General features: G+C 37.8%; 2 protein-coding genes and 1 pseudogene across 3 annotated transcripts in view; 2 read left to right on the plus strand and 1 right to left on the minus strand.

Moving 5' to 3' along the window:
• Window positions 1–16,681, plus strand: part of Spata48 (spermatogenesis associated 48) — a 231,351-nt gene that overhangs the window by 36,059 nt on the left and 178,611 nt on the right. The gene's annotated exons all lie outside the window — the stretch shown is intronic.
• Window positions 1–16,681, minus strand: part of Zpbp (zona pellucida binding protein) — a 153,973-nt gene that overhangs the window by 17,538 nt on the left and 119,754 nt on the right. The gene's annotated exons all lie outside the window — the stretch shown is intronic.
• LOC128108994 (splicing factor 3B subunit 4-like) lies at window positions 9,928–11,459 on the plus strand (annotated as a pseudogene).

A 16,681-nucleotide genomic window follows, 5' to 3' on the forward strand; every position in this document is an offset into this window, starting at 1 on the left:
AGTCATGGATCTTAAAAAAGAACCTACAACCACTATTTACTAAACCCCAGCATAATCCCAAACTACATTCTAAATCCCTGTCCTTATACTCACAGGCACATGTAGTCCTCACCCCTCATCAAGGAAACTTCTCTTTTCAACCGACAGTGATCATTACAGAAAACCACAAACAATCAATATGCAGAAGTATGGAGCCCAGTCCCAGCAGATAAATCTACAAAACAACTCCTCCACCTAAAACTCAGGGAATATTGTAAAAGAGAGGGTAGAAAGACTGTAAGAGTTAGACCAAGGAGTTTGCTGTGAGATTGTGTCTCCTAGTATCATTAGAAGCTACATTCATAAAGTCTCACCTCACCGTCATGACTGCCCACACTTGCACCAAAGGGCATGTAAGCTGGATGGGAAAAGCCCATCTAGCCTCAACCCTACACAAAAAAACTATAGAGACAAGTGAAGAAAGCTGGGAGTGAAAGAGGTGGTATTCACCAGGGAAGAGCATACAAATTCGATGTCCAGTGTCAAACGATCAGCCTTGAAAACATACAAACAAGTAACATTAAACAGACTGAGCCGTTTATACTTAAGAATATGTATGTATATAAATATACACATGCAATAACAATTAGTAAAAAAAGAGTCAATGAACTTTAAGGAGAGTGGGGAGGGGTATATGGGAGGGTTTGGAGGGAAGAGAGGGAAGAGAGAAATGTTATATCATAATCTCAAAAAATTTTTAAAGGTTAAATAAAAATAATTGAGTATAGTAGTAAGCAGCTGAGTTCTCAAAAGATAAAATACAACTGGCTGAGAAACACCTAAAAATGTTCAACATTCTAGATATCAGGGAAATGTAAATTAAAACTACTTTTCAGTTTCATCTTAGCCTAATCAGAATGGCCAGGATTAACAAAACAAATAACAGTAGATGCAAGGAAAGGGGAACACTTATTCATTGCTTGGGGACGGGATACAAACTGGATGAGCCACTATGTAAATCCATCTGGCACTGGACTTTTTATTTAAAAACCTATCACTTATAAGAGCCCCACTGTCTGTCCATGTATGTACCTCTGTTCAGACTGTTTTTATGTTTTAGTCTATGAAGTAGATGTATTTCACATGTTCTTTACAAACATCCTTAATGTTATTTAACCCTTCACAACTCCCAACTTTTGAAATTATAGTTCATCCTTTTTCTATCTGTAGTATCTTTTCATAAACAAAATTAATTAATCTTAATGTAGCTAAAGTATATATACTAATATCAGAGTTATTTTGTGATATTTTTTGACAAGTTTGCTAATTCTGATGATAGATCTTTTGAAGTTATATTCTAACATGTTTACAGTTTTTCCTAAAGCATTTAGGTCTATAAACTCCAGAGGTAGTTTTTGCTTGGTTTTGTTTTGTTTTGATGCTCCTTGAAATTTTTTTTCTTGTGTACCTTAAATTTTGTTAAGTACCCCAAAATTTAAAACTACTATATTACTAGGTTGTATTGATAATTTCTCCCTTAATCGTTATTTAATGCTCTTCTGCATATGCAGTTATACTTCTTGCCAGAGTATGTTTCATCAGTAACAACACTCTGTCTTTTTTATCCTATATCATATATATATATATATATATATATATATATATATATATATATATATATATATATAGAGAGAGAGAGAGAGAGAGAGAGGAGAGAGAAAGAAAGAGCATTTTCTATACCACCTTTTGTTATTTTTGCTTGATTTATTTTCGAGTCTTTGATATTCCACCTTTGGCTTTTCTGTATTTAAAGAAGCATCAATAGATGCATAGTGTTGGTTTGGGTTCATTAGATCAATCTCAAATTTTTCCTCTTTAATTGAAGTAAACCATTTAAATTAACTGAATCTAAAATCACCATTTTAAGTAGAGATTTGCTTTTTGTTCCAATTGCGTCTTTATCCATGCATTCAGATTTGTAATCTTTTGAACTTACAGTTTTTGCTACTTTCACTATTTTCCATCTCACTGTATATACACATTATTTTGCTGTGTTTTAGTTGTTGCCATAAAGAATATGCATAGTCCTATATTACAATATAGTACAAATCATTACATACACTACAACTAGAAAGTATCTGACCCTTAGAGCATAACAATTCCATTTCTGTCTGCTATTAATGATATATGGCCAAATATATAACTTCTACATATTTTTAGCAACACAGAGTATTATATTTTATAGTAGTTACTTATATTAGTGTGTATATTTTCCCTTTTGCTGCCCATTATGACTATTTGAATACTTATTTTAATATTTCTTTTAGTGCATGTTCTGAATAAATTCTCTGATACGCTGTCTGGAGGAATTTTATTTTGCCATGAGCTTTGACAGGTATTTACATTGATCAAAGTATTCTAATTTGGCGGTTCTGTTATTTCAGTTTATCAGCATATCACCCCGGCTTCAGTACTGACTTCCATGCTTTTCTTCTCTTCAGGCTCTATTCTCCCTTAACCTCATGCCCTGGCACAGAACCTAAAATTATTATGTTCTAATTGACTTGTCTAGTGTTCTCAGCAAGAGATTGAACTGGTCTAACTTTTCACATCATAGAATAGTCACTATTTCTCTTAAATTTTAGAATAATTTTAAATTTTAGAATTGTTAATTCTTTAAAATATTTAGAGCAGTTTCATCCCATTTTAGTCAGATGAATGATTTCATACAACATGCTTTTTATGGAACAAAAGGTATCTTTCTAAAGAAAACCCAGGCAATATATTCTGTCAATTTATAAGGTGACATATGTACTGGTAATAATTTTTCAATTACTTATATTATTTCAAGAATATAATAATCAAAAAAGAGAAAGAGGCCATTGAGGTTCTAAAGAGAAGATCAGTTGTACTTCACACTAAAGCTGAACTGCTTAAGTATGTGCAGTGAATAGGAAAGCCAAAAAAATATTTCTGTGCCTCTAATCTTCTGTGTAAACGACTTTTAAAACATTTAGGGCTGGCTGAGTATGATAAATCCATAGATTCTACAAGATTTTAATCAAACAACTGTATCTGCTGAACAAATCATCTTTACTGTCCAATTAATATATCATACGATGGTATACTTTATTGATAAAGCCATCAAAAGGTAATTAAATAATCTAACCCACAAGCAAGTCACTTGTGAAACTGAAGTAAGTCTGCCTTATTGTAAAAAAGCTCCATATGGATATCATTTGACTCCCAAAAGGCTTGGACAATGTTTTTATAGAGAAACCACCAACAAAAAAGCAAATGAAAGTTAGCAAGTCATTAGCCGAAAAGTGGCTGGAGAATGATAAAGAATGAACCATATTCAAACTTAAAGCAATTAAATAGCAATAAAATAAACTCCTAGTAGTTTATTGATATACCCATAGATTGAATTAGTTCATCTCTCAACTCTCAGCAGAGAAGCTTCTATTTGGAATAAATGGCAATTAACACAGGTACCCACAATTACCCAAGATGCAAAGAACGAGAGACTGCATAGTGATCAGTCCTAAAGGGATAGATCCACACACATCCACACCCAAGGCTCAAGAATCACTACAGGAGAGGGGGTAGAACGAGTGTAAGGAGACAGCGGTTGTGATGACTACAAGGATCCATCTGGAGGACACAGCAGGACAATTCCACATATGAAGTAACTGCATTTTGTGACTGCACACATAAAACATGTGCCAGCCCAAGCCAGACCAAATCCCCACACAGAAAGGGGGTTGGGCACCCAATTTCATCCACAGTTGTGAAACAACTGGTAACTGTCAGTTGCTAGGAAAGGAGGGTCCAGTTTTCTCTAATGCAGCCTCTGGGAAGTTGACCATGTTGCACTGGAAGAGCACCCATCCATGAATATTTTGGGCAGTTTTTTTTTTTTTAAAGGCCACAAATTTTGCTGGACAGGGAAGTAGAGATGAATCTGGGAAGAGTTGAGGGAGTATGAACATGACCAAAACACATTGTACAGAACTTGAAACTCTCCAAGAATAAATTTTTAAAAATTTAAAAACGGTGAGAAAATAAACAACTCAACAAAAACAGTAGACCATGGAACCAAAGAGAAAAATTTCAAAAGAAGCACAGAGGACTAGCAAACAATGAACTGTTCACCATCCTCAGTCTTCAGGAAACAACAGACTAAAGGCTGTTTTAAGACCTAACCCACCTCAGTTCAAACAGTCACCATCAAGATTACAAATAACAAATGCTAGAGCGAATGTGGAGAAGAGGGAACTCTTCTAAACCACTGGAGTGTAAACAAGTGTAGCTACTTTGTAGATAAGTGTGCAGTTAACTTTAAAAACGAACAAAAACTAAAAATTGGCCTGCCATGCAACCCAGTTATATCACTCCTGGCATCTACCCAAAGAACTTTATACCCTACTACAAAGATACTTTAACATTAATTTCATGTCCAATGCTGCTTTACTGTGAATGGCTAGAAAATAGAGCTAATCTAGATGTACATCAATAGATGAATGGATAAGGAAACTATAGTATACACAATGGGATTGTTTAGCTGATAAGAATAAAGCAATTTGCAGGTTAATGAACAGAATTTGAAAAAGATTATACTGAGTAACACAGGTCCAGGATGACAAATGTCACATGTTCTCTTTCAAGAATCGTGGCTTCAACTCTGTTTCATGTGCTTAACTTATAGTGCAAGGGGAATCCAGGAGGGGATGACTCTTGTCCAATGGGGATGCACTAAGGGAGGAAGAAGAGTATAGTGTCAGTAAAATAAACATAAAGAGGTAGAATACTTGGGCCAAATAGGCTTAAGAAGGTAGAGGTGCAGAGATTGAGGCCTGAGGGAGGGGTAAGGTTAATCAGAAGGCAGGGTATGTGAAAAACCAAATGGAAACCTATAATCGTAGAACTAAATAAAAGATATACTTGGAAAAGATGGCAGGACCCACATGATATGAAAGGAGGAAATACTGGAAGTGAAAGGTTTAAGTGGAGATATGGGCAGGAGGATGGGAGACAGGAAAAAGAAGGGAATGGGTTAACCAAAACTAAGGAGGTATAAAAAAGCCTTATGGAAGCCCAGTGACTAGTAAGCTAATTATAAAATATAATTTTTAAAAAGAAGAGTTTGAGCAGAGGTACATGCATATTGCTCCAAGAAGATAAGAGATACTAAATGAAATTGCAGTGCCAGGCACGAGACACTTCACTATGAGTTACTGGTCAGAGATTCTAGAAGTCTCTAAAGAACAAACACTATTGCCCTCTTGATTACCCACCACAACTATATAGCAAGATACTAATGCTGAATACATAAAACATGTTGGTTGCAAGACAGAGACATCAATTTTGAACCAAACAGGAAATCTTCTTCTATATACTAACTCGCTTTCATAATGCCAAAGGTAATATGCAAGCTGTTGGGGGATAAAAGATTTCAATGATCTTATCCTACACTGGCTTCTGCATGTTACAAAATATTAATCTATCAGGCAAAATGTTATCACTGGAAAAATAGTAGTATGACAACTATAAGGTAATGGACCACTTTGTAATTGGATCTAAGGCCTGCTTCATTGGCAGAAATCCATGCATAGTCAAAATGTCATGGCTGAGAAGTCATAGGCCCTACATAGAAACTAACTTGCTATTTCTCTAAATAATTATGCTGACAATCTACCTTCTAAATATTTTGTGTGTAAACATAAACCCAGACTGTTAACCTTAATAAGAGAAGCTTTTGTACAATGGGCATCAGTTAATACAGAGACTGATAACTGGTCAGAATGCTGTGAATAAGTTACTGTGAGGAATCAGTACTAAATGGGACATCTTTTTTAAGCTACCCCACAAAGACTCATGGAACATCACAAAGGAGGCAGAAAAGGTAGGAGCTGCAGAATGGGAAAGAGTATTGAGGAGTCTTGTCTTCTGTGCATGCCACAGCTCTTGTACTCATAAACTGACAGAGCTGTGGTTACTTGTGTACGACCTGAACAAGGTCAAGCTAGTCAAAATTACAGTATGGATATGAGACTAGTTCATGAGGATCTGCCACTAGCTGCAAACTATTGGCAGTTGATGGTGGCTGGGAAAGGGACAGTGGTTTTTCTTTGGTGATGTGGCCACTAGTAGGTTGCCCACACTTCAGTGGATAATCCCACAACCACACACATACAGACAGCTCTGACCGGACACAGCAGGATATAAAAGAAAAAAAAGGGCATGACATTGGGAGGTAGATGTGTTGTGGGGAGTCCAAGCTGGGGAGAGCTTGAGGGGAGAAGTGGGAGTGGATATGATCATTGTCCATTATATAAAAATATGGAATTACAAAAACAAAAATAAATATATTAATTATTAAACAATAGAGTGAAACTCAATTTATTAGAAATAATAAAACTCAAAATTAGAAATGAAAAGAGAGATGAGACACTAAAACATACCAACGGATTTTGGAAAAACCTTACAAATCATATCTTACAAATGGCATTTTCTTCCAATTAGAAAAATAAAAAAGAAATAGATGAATTTTTTTATACATATGCCTGTTTTAATCAGGGCTTCTATTACTGCAATGAAATACCATGACCAAAAACCAAGTTGGGGAGGAAAGGGATTATTTGGCTTACACTTCCATATTGCTGTTCATCACCAATGGAAGTCAGGACAGGACTTCAAACAGGAAAGGATCCTAGAGGCAGAAGCTAATGCACAGGCCATGGAAGGGTGCTGTTTACTGGCTTGCTCCCTATGGCTTGCTCAGCCTGCTTTCTTATAGAACTCTGGATCACCAACACAGGGATGGCACCACACACAATGGGCTGGGTCCTCCCCCATCAATCCCTAATTAAGAAAATCCCTTACAGCCAGATCTTATATAGGCATTTTCTCAACTGAGGTTCTCTCCTTTCAGATAGCTTTAGTTTGTATGTCAAGTTGACAGAAGACTAGGCCAGCACAATGCCCTACCAAAGATGATTTAAATAATTTTAAAAGATGCATAATGTGCAATGAGATTGAAGCAATTAATTTTCTTTTAAAAAAAATCTAACTAACAAAAGCCACAGTCCAGAAGGTTTCACTGTAGGATTCTACCAGACCTTTATTGAACACCTTAAAGCAACTAGAAAAAAAAAAGACTTTTCATTTCTTTCTACAAAGCAAGAATCAAGTGATAACAAAAGCAGATCAGAAATAATAGAAAAAGAAATTACAGACCAAAAAATTATAGACTGATGTAACAATACTAATACTACTTGAATTGGCCTGTAAAACAGAAATGGAAAGAATACTTACAAACTCTTATGAAACCAATATTTCCCTGGTTCTAAAACTATATAATGACACAAAAACAAAAGAAAAGGAAATTATAGAACAATCTACTCCACACCATATATAGTGTGGAATTTTATTCAGCTATAAAGGAAGGTTAGATTATGAAAAGTTCAAGAAAATGGGTCTAACTGGAAAAAATAGTGAGCATATTAATACAAGTCTAGAAAATCAATGCTCCATGTTTCTATCATATATACAGCAGAGCTTAAAATATTTATGTTTGTTTGATTAAACTGGAATGTCTGCAGAGACATGGGAGTGAGAAAGGAACATGGTGGAAGAGAGAAGAAATGTAAAGGAGGCTGAGGCTGGTAGAACACATGTGTTATGTAAACAGGAGGGAATACTGGAGTGACAATGTCCAAACAGGAATATGGATGGGTATCAAGCAACCTCTTAAATATTTATGTTTACACCCACAGACCAGTACTGTCCTCAGACTAGATCAAAGCCACCATTGCAGTGGATAATGCAGAAAGTCATGGATGTTCAAGGAGCTGAGAGCATGTGACAGCTGAGTGTTCAGATGAAAAGAGAAGCCACATCCATAGTATCCTCTCCTAAGATCAAGGAACACAGAAGAGGGGCTAGAAAGAACATAAGCACTGACACATGGGGCAGGGGCATTATGCAATGCTAATAGGTATGACATCACTGAAGCCTTTATGAACTCAAATGTAGCTGGTTCCATAAGACTAAACCAGAAGATACTCAGTCACTTATTTGTCAGGGACTTCTGGAGCCCCCCTCTGCCCAGAGGAGCTAAGAGCCACAGAGGGCTGCTGGAGGAAAGGAGACCACTGTCTTCAGGGATGTAACTAGCAGTGAGTTACTCATGTTCCATTTGATAGCTTCACATCTATGTCCACTCAGTTGTCCCACTACATCAGTTGTTCACAACACAAAAAGAGGGGAAAAAGACATTAAAGTGGGGCTGGGGATCGGTGGAAGGTAGATAGTTGGGGGCAGGAGACACTGGCGTGTAGAAGGATGAGTGTGACAAGAATGTGTTATTTACATGTGTGAAACTGTCAAATCAGTGAGGGAAGTAAAATTTAAAAACACAGACAAACAAAAGTCACAAATACCCATACTGAACTGCAGAACTATACAAAACAAAAATAAAAACCAGATGCTTCAAGAAGTGTCACTTATCTGCTGTTTTTAGTGTAAAGAATTCTTTCTCCTGATATCACTTCAATACTGCTCCTAAATACTCTTTGTAGTAATGTTAGAATCAAACTCAAAATTAAGGCTGCTTGACACCTGTAGACCTAGTTCTGGATGCCAGCTGGCTTTGCCAGATGAGTTAGCCCAACTTCCGCCCCAGCCTTTACCTCCACACCAACAGGCCTAGCTCCAGACGCATGGCTCACAATCCAGCTTTACTGACCTAGGTCCCATCAAGCAGCTCATGCACCAGATTTTCCTACCTAGTTCCCATCACTCAGCTCCTGACCTGATCTAAGCTAAGGCATGCTAGAATCTCTCATAATCCACAAAACCAAAGAAAGTCTACATGCACAGGTCACATACAAACAACAAGAAAAGCAAAGACAGTTCATCTCTTATCAAACCTGTAGAAATGTTCTCTAGTGAGAATTACATAAATGAACCCAAGGATGCAGAATTGAAAAGGGAAACTATAATCAAAAAACTAAAGGGCTTAAAGAAGATGTGAAAAAACACCTCACTGAACTTAAGAGGGTATCAATAACACATCAGTGATGTCTAAGAAAATACAAATATAGTTCTGAATAGAATGGTGAGGAAAACTCAGGATTGGGAATTAATTCAGTAGAAAAGAGATTGAAATACTGAAGAGAACTTGGAATTGAAAAATTCAATGACCCAATTAGAAAACTCAGGAGAAAGTCTTATAGTAGAAAGGATCATGTAGAAGATACCATGACTTTAAGAGAAAGTAGAGGAATTAGACCAAGCAAACAAAGAATATAAATATTTTTAAATACACAAAAGAAACAAACAAGAACTGTAAGATACAATGAAAAGACCAAACTACTGAGTTATAGACATAGATTAAGAATTTGAAGCAGCTGGGCGTTGGTGGCACATGCCTTTAATCCCAGCACTCAGAGGCAGAGCCAGGCATATCTCTGTGGGTTTGAGGCCAGTCTACAGAGTGAGACCCAGGACAGGCACCAAAACTACACAGAGAAATCCTGTCTCGAAAAACCAAAAAAGAAGCAAACAGAATAGACCAGATTTTCAACAAAATCATAAAACATTTGCCCAAATTAAGGAAAGACATACTCATATAGACATAAGAACCACAAAGAATACCAAATAGGACCAGAAAAGAAACTCTCCATGCCATATCATAGTAAAAACATTAAGTATACAGAACAAAAATAGAACTTGAAGGTACCAAGAGAAAAAACTCATCAGAATAACAGCTGATTTCTCAATAGAAACTTTAAAAGCTGAAAGAGTCTAGAGAAATGTAACCCAATTCTAAACCCACTGATGTCAACCTAGACTACTGTATCCCACAGAACATTCTGTCATATTTTAAAGAAAAACTTTCCATCATATAAACAAGCTACAAAGAGGGTAACACTGCTGCTTAGAGGCAGAGGAAGCCTTTTCACCATGGCTGCCAGATGGATCTATGACTTGGGATGCCAGGATATACCGTTGCAGTGGGAGGTCTAAATGAGGAAGTAAGTGAACCACTGCTGTGGGAGCTCTTTCTCCAGGCAGGGTCAGTGGTCAACATCCACATGCCAAAGTACAGAGTCATTGCCAGTCCCAAGGCTATGGCTTTGTTGAATTCTTGAGTGAGGAAGATATGACTGTATCATTAAAATTATGAACATGATCAAATTCTAGGGGAAGCAAATACCGGTGAACAAGGCATCAGCTCACAACAAAAACAAGGATGTAGGAACCAATATTTTCATTGTGAACTTGGACCCAGAAATTGAGATGCTGCCTTATAACTCTTTCAGAGTACTTTCTTGGGGATCATCTTACAACCCCCTCCCCCAGGATTATTCAGGACTCTGACACAGGAAACTCTAAGGGTTATGCCTTCATTAAATTTGATTCATATGCTTTGGATGCAGCAACTGAGGTCATAAATGGGTGTGGTTGATATATTGTGTACCCCGATAAGCTTATCTGGGGGTCAGAGAACAGAATAGCCACTATATTACACATAGGTTTAGGCAGTGGTAGCACATGCCTTTAATCCTAGCATTCTAGAGGCAGAGATCTGTCTGGATCTCTGTGAGTTCAAAGCCACACTAGAAACAGCCAGGCATGATGACACATGCCTTTAATCCCAGGAAGTGATGGCAGGAAGCAAAAAGGTATATAAGGTATGAGAACCAGAAACTAGAGCCTTTTAAAGCTTTTAGCTTTTAGCAGCAGTTCAGCTGAGATCCATTCGAAGACGACACAGAGGCTTCCAGTTTGAGGAAACAAGATCAGCTGAGGAACTGGAGAGGCGAGGTTAGCTGTGGCTTGTTCTGTTTCTCTGATCTTTCAGCATTCACCCCAATACTTGGTTCTGGGTTTGTTTTTATTAATAAGACCTTTTGAAATTCGTGCTACAAATGGGGAATATCTCTGTACCGTGGTATCACTTTGTCTTATGGCTTCAAAAAGGACTCTAAGGAGTGCCATGGCTCAGTAGTTCAACAACTTCTGACAGCCTAGAAGCCACTGTCCAGGCTAACTATCGTCATCAGCTGTTTGTAGATGCACCTCCTCAGTGCTCCCAATCCTATGGTTTCATGTCTGGGCTCTGGGCTTCCTCCACCAGGCATGCCTCTTCCTGGCTCCTTCCCACCTCCAGTGCCAACTCCTGGAGCCCTCCCTCTAGGATATGCCCAGCCATGGCACTTCCACCTATGCCATCTGGAGCTAGAGGACATGCCCCCCAACAGCAGGAACTCCAGGACATCCTGGACACAGACATTCACATCCTCATTCATTCCCACCAGGTGGGATACCCCCATGTCCCAGATGCAGCTGGCTCACCATGGTTCTCATGGCCACCCCCTCTATCCACCTCCTGTAATGCATCATCCCGGACCTCAACCAATGGGCACAACCCCTGCCTCTGAGGGCCACCTTTTGGATCTCTCATAAGGTAGTTTGAATGTAATTGGCCCCCATAAGTTCATAGGGAGTGTCACTAATAGGAGATATGGCCTTGTTGAAGTAGATGTGGCCTTGTTGGAGGAAGTGTGTCACTGTGGTAGCAGACTTTGAGGCTCTCTATGCTCAAGATACTACCCAGTGTCTCAATTGACTTCCTGATGCTTACAAGATATAGGGCTCTCAGCTACTATTCCAGGACCATGTCTGCCTGCATGCCGCCATGTCCCATCATGATGATAATGGACTTAACCTCTCAAACTGTAAGTCACTGACTTAAATGTTTTCCTTTATAATAGTTGCATGGTCATGGTGTCTCTTCACAGCAACAGAAACCCTAAGACATTCATGAATCACCTAGGTCCCATGCCTCCACATGGTATGTGTGGACCTCCTCCACTGATGCCCCCTCATGGATACACCGGCTCTCTGAGACCCCCTCCAGTGGTGTCCCCCTTCCTTTACTCAGACATCCTCTACAGCCCCAGTTCCACCATGTGGTCTGATTCCAGGCCCATTTCCTCAATAAATTGCTATCCTTTGTCTCCCTCTTACATCCTCTCAGTATCTTCATTTCTTGGACCAATCAGAGTTGCTATAGCTCAAAGGGGCTAAAGTACTACCCCCTCTTAGCATCTACATCCCAATTTCAATGTCATTTTTTCCATAGGAGCTTTTTCTTCATTTTTGGTTAAAATGTTGGTCCTAATGTTTTACACATGTACAGTAAAAATAAAACTATACTTCTTGCTAGAAACAAAAGCAAGCTGAAAAAAAATGTCAACCAAATTAGCTCTACAAAGAACACTGGAAACAATACTTCAAACTGACGCTAAGTATAGTCCAGAAACTGTAGAAAGAAAACAAATGGTGTTGTTACAAAAAAAAAAAGGTAAGATTAAGAGCACAAAGAGCCAACAACAACAAAATGACTACAATGACACCTACCTTTCATCAGCTTCAACTCACCAATCAAGAGATAAAGATTAGGTGAATGATTAAGAAACAAAATCAGCCAAGTGGTGGTGGCATGCCTTTAATCCCAGCATTCGAGAGGCAGAGGCAAGCAGATTTCTGTGAGTTCGAGGCTAGCCTGATCCAGGACAGGCACCAAAAACTACACAGAAAAACCCTGTCTCAAAAAACAAACAAACAAAAAAGAAACAAACAAAATCCATGTGTCTATTTTCTAAAAGCAATTCATCTTTCCTTCAAAGATAGGGGCCACTTTAAAGTAAAAGAATGAGGGATAAAAGCAAATGAGATCAGAAAGCAAGTAGGTATCTATCCATTTCCTATTACCTGACAAAATAGACTTCAAACTAAAACAAATAAGAGATACAGAAGGACATCATGAAAGTCAAAGTTACATTGTAAGTTTTAATTACTACGCCTTAGAGATCTATAAAACAAAAATGCCTCTAATCTGCAAGCCCCTTGCCCAAGGACAGATAGTTCCTGAAATGCTGGAGGCTATTTTTTGAGAGATAACAAGCCACACATTTTCACGCTCCTATCGAGTTTGGTTGACCCATCTGCACCAGATGTGCTTGGTCACATGTAGGCAGGAGGTATGTAGGCAGGAAATATGTCAGGATGTATGCTTGCCCCTGATTGGATCTGATGGGAAATGCAATGAATTATAGTGTTTCCTTTATAAGTCCTAAAATCCTTTCTTTTTTTAAAATTTATTAAGGAAACTTTTTTTCATTTTACATACCAACCACAGATTCCCCTCTCTTCCCTCCTCCCACCCCTCCAGCCTTCCCCCCTCAACCCACCCTCCATTCCTTCCTCTGACAAGGTAGTAAGGCCTCCCCATGGGGAGTCAACAGAGCCTGGTACATTCAGCAGAGGCAGTCCAAGCCCCTCCCACTGTCTCAAGGCTGTGCAAGGTGTCCCATCATAGGTAGTGGACTCCAAAAAGCCAGCTCATGTACCCAGGGTGGATCCTTATTCTACTGCCAGGGGGCTCCTTAAGCAGATCAAGCTACACAACTGTCTCACTTATGCAGAGGGCCTAGTCCAGGCTCATGGAGGCTCCACAGCTTTTGGTCTAAAGTTCATGAGCTCCCCACTAGTTTGGTTTGGTTGTCTCTGTACATTTCCCCATCATGATCGTGAAGCCCCTTGCTCATAGAATCCCTCTTCTCTCTCTTCAACTGGACTCCTGGAGCTTGGCCTGGTGCCTGAAACCCTTCTTAAACCATACTTGTTTCTGGGCCATTTCTCAGGAACCTGGGTGTGAACCTGGCCAGAACCCATTGACCTGGCCAGTATTTAATTAAAGCTTGCTTCAAATTTGGCTTTAAATTGTGGTAGTAATCTTATTCTCAATCAATGGGATTATTAACACTTCATTCTAATCAAGGGAATAACTAGCCTAGCAGACATCACAATCATACACATATATGCAACAAACATTGGCCTTCTCAATTTTGTAAAATGCATACTACTGGACTTAAAAATTCGGATTAACTCCAACTCAATAATAGTGGGTGACTTTCAATACCTCACTTTTTCCAACAAACAGATCATCTGGGTAAAAACAGAGAAACCTCAGAATTAAATGACATCATACACCAAATGGACCTAAAAGGTATCTATAATATATTCCACCCTAACACCAATGAATATACATTTTACTTGACAGCCCATGGAAGCTTCTCTAAAATAGACTATATACTGGGCACAAAACAAATCTATACAAATTCAGAAAAACTGAAATAAATCATGTATTGTATCTGACTACAAGGCAATAAAACTTATAATCAAACAGCAAGTTCATCTCTAGTAAAAATACAAATTCATGAAGATTAAACAATGCAATAATGAATAATGAATGGGTCAAAGAGGAACTCAGTAAATAAAAAAGGAATTATGGAACTAAATGTAAACAAAAACACAACATAGAAGAACCACTGGGACATACTACAAACAGTCTTAGGGGAATTTACATCTCTAAGCACCTACATCACAGAACCAGGAAGAGCATGAATAAATTCCTTTATAATGCAACTCAAGAATTTGGAAAAACAAGAACAAATCAAGCAAAACTTCAGTAAATGGCAAGAAATAATAAAAATCAGAACAAAAATTACAAAATTAATATATGAAAAAGAACAAGGGATCAAGTATAAATCTAAGAAGTAGTTCTGCGAGAAAATAAACAAGTTCAACAGATTAGTTGCCTAATTAACCAAAAGAAAGAGAGAACTCAAATTAATAGAATAAGAGACAAAACAGGAAACATTATAATTGACACCACAAAAATCCAAAATATTTTGAGGAAATACTTTAAAAACCTATAATTCATTAAGTTGGAACTCCTAAAATAAATGGACAAACATTTAAATCCATTCAAACCACCAAAAGCTGGAAGAAGAGTAACAATTTAAACTGACTCATTAACAAATAAGGAGATCTAAATAGTGATAAAAAGCCTTCTCACTAAAATAAGCCCAGGTCTAGATGGATACACATCAGAATTCTACCAAACTTTCAAAGAAGATCTACAACCAATACTTATTAAATTACTCAAAGAAATAGAAACAGAAGGTGTTCCCTCAAACTTATCTATGAAACTAGTATAACTCTACCAGAAAAATGAAAAAACTAAAACAAACAAACACACACACACACACAAAATTAGTACAACATCTCTGAATGAACATAGATTCAAAAGTCAATCAAAAATACTTTTAAGCCAAATACAGGGGCATATATCAAATTGTCCATCCTGATCAAGTTGGCTTTATCCCTGAAATGAAGGAATGGATCTACATAGCTATAGTAATAAAAATGGCATAGTACAAGCACAAACACAAAACAAAACAAAAGACATTTATATCAATGGAAGAAAACAGGTGACCCAAATATGGGTTCATGTGATTACAGTCATCTGATATTTGACACAAGTACATACTGGAGAAGACAGCCAATGGTACTGAGAAAACTGGACATGTACATGTAGAAGAACTAAATTAGACCCATATCTATCACCTTGCACAAAAAACAAACTACAAATGAACAAAGACTTCAGATGAGGAGAGGAGATGGGTGACTGGGAGGTGAGCAGAATTAGGGTGCATGATGTGAAATTCCTAGAGTCAATAAAGAAGTTAAATTAAAAAAAACCAACAACAACCTAAAACGCAGAAACAAGGAGACAAGTAGCACCCTATAACACAATGTAGTAGGAAAGTACTTTCCTAAAAGCGCCTTATTTGCCCAAGAATTAAGACCAACAGATGGGGTCTCATTAAGCTAAAAACTGTGTACAACAAAGTAAATAATCAACTGAGTGAAGAGGAGCCCCCAAAGTGAGAATATTTTCCAGCTTTACATCTGATAGAGGATTGAAATTCAGAAAATAATCAACTGAGTGAAGAGGAGCCCCCAAAGTGAGAATATTTTCCAGCTTTACATCTGATAGAGGATTGAAATTCAGAAAACACACACAGAGACACAGACACAAACAAGAAAACAAGCAACCCAACTAAAAAGTATACTATATCTCTGAACAGAGAAGATTCAAAAGAAGAAATAAAAAATGGCTAATATCTCAAGAAATATTTACCATGCTTAGCAATTAGGGAAATAAAAATCAAAACAACTTTGAGAAGATGGCTATTCTTGGTTATCAACTTGTCTACATCTGGAAGTAACTAATACCAAAGTGTCTGAGTACACCTTTGAGAGAATATTTTTCTTGCTTAAATTATTTGAGGTGGGAAGATCAGCTTTTAATCCAGATCTTTTGATGTAGGAAAACCCACCTTTAATTTGGGCCACACCTAATGGCAGCCTATATAAATGACACGGAAAAAGGAAGTGCTTGCTCTTTGCCTGCTTGCTCTAGTTGTCAAGTCCACTCCTTCAATAGTATTAGAGCCTACTTCTATTCTGATGTATACTCAAGAGCAACTGAGACATCCAGCCTCATGGACTGAACAACTACTTGATTCTTGCGCCTTCCATTGGTAGATAGCCATTGTGGGACTAGCTGGACTACTGCATGTAAGCCATTCTGATAAATATCATATAAATACATACATACATACATACACACACACACACACACACACACACACACACACACACACACGTATATGTATATATTCATTTTATAAGTTCCATTCCTCTAGAGAACCCTAATACATCATCTTACCCCAGTCAGAATAGGTAAGATAAAGAAAACAACTGACAACAAATGTTA

The sequence above is a fragment of the Peromyscus californicus genome, unplaced genomic scaffold, assembly GCF_007827085.1.
Source record: "Peromyscus californicus insignis strain IS unplaced genomic scaffold, ASM782708v3 Scaffold_13__1_contigs__length_99412109, whole genome shotgun sequence".
NCBI lineage: Eukaryota > Metazoa > Chordata > Mammalia > Rodentia > Cricetidae > Peromyscus > Peromyscus californicus.